The following is a 4,115-nucleotide window of genomic DNA, read 5'->3' as shown; positions in this document are numbered from 1 at the left end:
AGATCAGTAATGTTACATGTTCTCCCAGAAAAAATTAAAAACCAAGACTTAATACAAAAAATAACAACACCAGGTGCTGCAGGGTCACCCACAGATGAAAAGTGCAGAAACATGGCTGCTATCATGAAGAAAAGAGGAAGGGCTATAGCCCTGCAGTGGATACCAGGCCATGTTGGTTATAAATGGTAATGAACAAGCTGAGAAGTTGCCTAAGCTCAGTTGTACAGAGAACCAGCCTGTTCAGTCACTTTCCTACAGAACAGTAAAATCAATGATAAGTTCTTATTGTAAGGACAGGACAAGCACTAGACACAAAGTTCAAGCGGAAGGAAATAAGTGGGAGAGCCTACTGCATAAGGATAAACGAATCCCCTGCAATCTTAGCAGAGGGAGTGGCTTGTTTTCTCCTAGTAACAGCACATGATCTGCTTAAAAAAAATCTCCATCGAATTGGCATCGTGGATTCACTGAAATATCCTCTATGCAACATGGGAGACCATCTTTTAATGTGTATTGGTCTGGAAAATATTCAGCAGGATGCAGACCAACAAAGAGGAAAAGTAAAATTGTTTTGCTGGAACACCCGGACCATATTCCTTTCATTAAAATTGTTTTGGGAAAATGGCGTATTAGCCCACTTTCTGTGGCGTAGGAAAAAACAAAGCAAATATATCTATATGTTTTATCATTCTCTAGCTCTGTCATAAAATTGAGGTAAAACTTTATTAGTCAATAGCACAAGTCTCTTTTGCTGAAAATCTGAAAAAATGGCTGCAATCTTTTCAGCATTGTCTCATGTATTGGCATAAAACTTAATTTGAATTTTAGATGAATATATCAATCATTATAATACTTTTTACCTCTGTCACACAGTTTTCTGTCATCCCCTAGCTGGTTTATAAATATACCCTCTCAAAGGGAAATTTCATGCTGAAAGGTGATCAAGAAGCAGAAAACTGAAAACCTGTCGTTTCTTTCTTGAAGAATCAATCAAAAGAAATTTTGATTGCTAAATAACATCAAGTCAGGTGAATGACCCCTATTGTACAGTAGTTATATGGAGAGGTTTTCAAAAAAATATCAATTATTGTGATAATGAAATAATAATATTCCTATTGTGATAGTATTATATATAAACGAATGTCTTTGCAATCTTTTTACTTTAGTATGTTCTTCTCGTCTCTGTTTATAATATCCACAAAAAATCAATAAAATCATTTCCCTCAATTAATTTCTTTATTGTGGTTTCAAAACTGCTGATTATCATTACTACCTACTTACTATTCTGTGGTTGGTAAAAGTGAACATTCTTTCTTTCATGATACCTTTAAGTTCACAAAATAAGAAAATTTTAGAGGACATACACTTTTGTATTATGTGAGTTGATTATTGATTCAGTACTGGATAGAAAAAAATGTGGTACCTTGTCAGGGATTTTTTCATTTTTCTTATAGTTAATAGAAATAAACTTGTTTTTTTAACACCATGACTGTAACACAATTACAAATCTCAATTCACAAGTTTCTTATATAATTACTACAAAAACCAATCATAGATTTTTTTTCCATCAATATGTATCAATGGATTGCTTAATATGGTATCAATGATAATTAGAACTTCACATGATCTTGAGTGGAGAGTCATGGACATATTTACATAGCACTCATTATATGGTTTATTTCAGTGATTCCCAACCAGTGGGGTCTTAACTTATATTTTGAGAGGACTTGACAGGAATGTTTCATTGTTTACTTTTTTTATGTTGGAGAGTTAGTTGAAACATGAATACCCTATAAAAGTGCCCCAGTGTGCACTTTTGTGACACCTAGTTTTCAAACCTTTTTCTGGGGGAACCCAATTTGGTAGCGGAGATGATTCTGGGCTGTACACGATTCAATTTCTGGCTTAGAGGTTCGCAGACTTCTTCTGGTTGGAAAACACTGGTTTATTTAGTTAAAACATTTCTAAAATAATTAAGATTGATAATATATTTAATCTAACCAATCGAATTTGTCTGAATACCCTAGAAAACTATATATAGTATTTAATATAAATAATGTTTTTCCGGCACAATGTTCATCTGAAATTGGCTTGAAATTAGTCAGCATTGTATCATTCAGCCACTCTAAGTAAGGTTTTGTATCTGGAGGCAAAATATAAATCTTCTTTTTTTTCTCGGCAATTATCCTTTCCTAACACAAAATTTAACTTGGTAATCTGGCTTACCTTGTAAGGTTGATACATTAAATTTCCAGCAATAACATAATATACTACTTCTTATAAAAGTGGCAGTCAAGATTTTACAGATTAGATTTGTCTTATCTCCATATAGTTTTTAAATTTTATTTAGTTTAGTCATAAGCACAAATAGTTTTTATTTCAATTCATTACTTTTTACTTAATATTACAATACTTTTATTCAAACTTTATTAGTAAAGTAAAATTTGCAGTTAGTAATAGTTAATAATCAAGGAAAAACAAATCGAATAATTTGTAAATAATGTAATTAGAAGCAAACTTTAACTATGGTCTATTCTTCAACATGTGAATGGTTATCTGTTTTAAGAAAGACCATGCAAAACAATCAAGGTTTAAAAATTGAAACTCTTCAGTACTCAACAAACCAATCTTTTACTGATTAATTCCTTTTTAAACCTTGTATTGAAGCCACAAGGAGCTGATTTTTATTACAATTAATAAAACACTATCATATTTATTCATTGATAATGTCCCAAAAAACTGACATATGAAGATGAATGATACAAAAGTAGAAAATATTTGGATATGATATTAAAAAAATTGAATAGTAAACAATTTAATTTTATAGTAGGAAAAAATCTATTGGCATGAATCATACATACTGAGACAAATTGACTCCTTACAAAAACTGAAATAGCTCTTCATATATTGAAATAAATTTATAGACCTTCAATACAATTTATGTTCTAACAGGAAAGGCAAGGAATAAAAAACACACAAATACACCAAACAGTTATTTTATTTTTTATATTATTCACAACAATGATATTCAATTTGTGACAAATAAAATTTCTTATATTGAATTATTAAACTTAAATTTTAGGGCATGAATTCCTCTAAAAATAATAAATATATATATTCTAGCACTAAAGCACCAAACAATTTGGGCAAGAGGATAACCATAACTGACACTAAGGCCTTTTGATTATTACGTACTGAAGATCTTTTAAAAACTACTTAACTAAACACGGTGTTTCAACACCGACATTTCATAAGAACTTACCGAAAACTACAAATAGTAAACATAGACACCTTAAAACGTCCAGGCCAAAAAATGTTCAATCATCAACTATTTTACTTTATTTTTAATTAAAAATATATTTAAAACAAATTCATTTAACTTTTTAAATTATAAAGATTTGAAGAATCTACACATTTTAGGTTATTGATTAATAATCTCATAAGAAATAGTACAAAGATAGTGTCCAATTTTATTAATTCAGAAAACTATTGTAATTATCTAATATTAAATATTAAGTAACAGGCCTAAACCGCTTGAGGAAGAAAAATTTGTTAATATCATGTTTATTGAAAAAAAAATAAATAATAAATTTTTAGTGAAGCTCAATTTTATTGTTCTTCATACTATTTTAAAAATAAATTTGAGAAAGTATTATTATGTATTTTAGTTTGAACTAAAATATTATGTTTACTATTTAAAGTATTATAACCCTAATAAGAATAATTAGAATTTTTTTTGTTTTTAATAGTTTAAATATGCACAAATAACAATGTGTTCTTAATAATACATTAATTTAATCATGGCACGAGACATTTCTCTGACAACCTATTCCATTATCATACCCTGGATAGTGACCATTTTTTGCTGTTATATATATTTTATAAATACCTACAATTAATGAAATAAACTGGATTCATTTAGTTAGAATATGAAATTCAGGAGATTTCTATCCTCTATTAAACACAAAAATAAGTGTAAGTATGTATCATACTACATTACTAATTTTGACTAATGACGGCCAAAAAATCTCTTTTATTATTAGTCTGAAATACTTCAATGAGATAGGAAGTTTGAAATTTTATAAAATAACAAAGATCATAACTTTCTTTAAATA

The sequence above is a fragment of the Halyomorpha halys genome, unplaced genomic scaffold, assembly GCF_000696795.3.
Source record: "Halyomorpha halys isolate HHAL.00 unplaced genomic scaffold, Hhal_1.1 Scaffold433.1, whole genome shotgun sequence".
Lineage (NCBI taxonomy): Eukaryota > Metazoa > Arthropoda > Insecta > Hemiptera > Pentatomidae > Halyomorpha > Halyomorpha halys.
Note: the sequence above shows the minus strand (reverse complement) of the source record.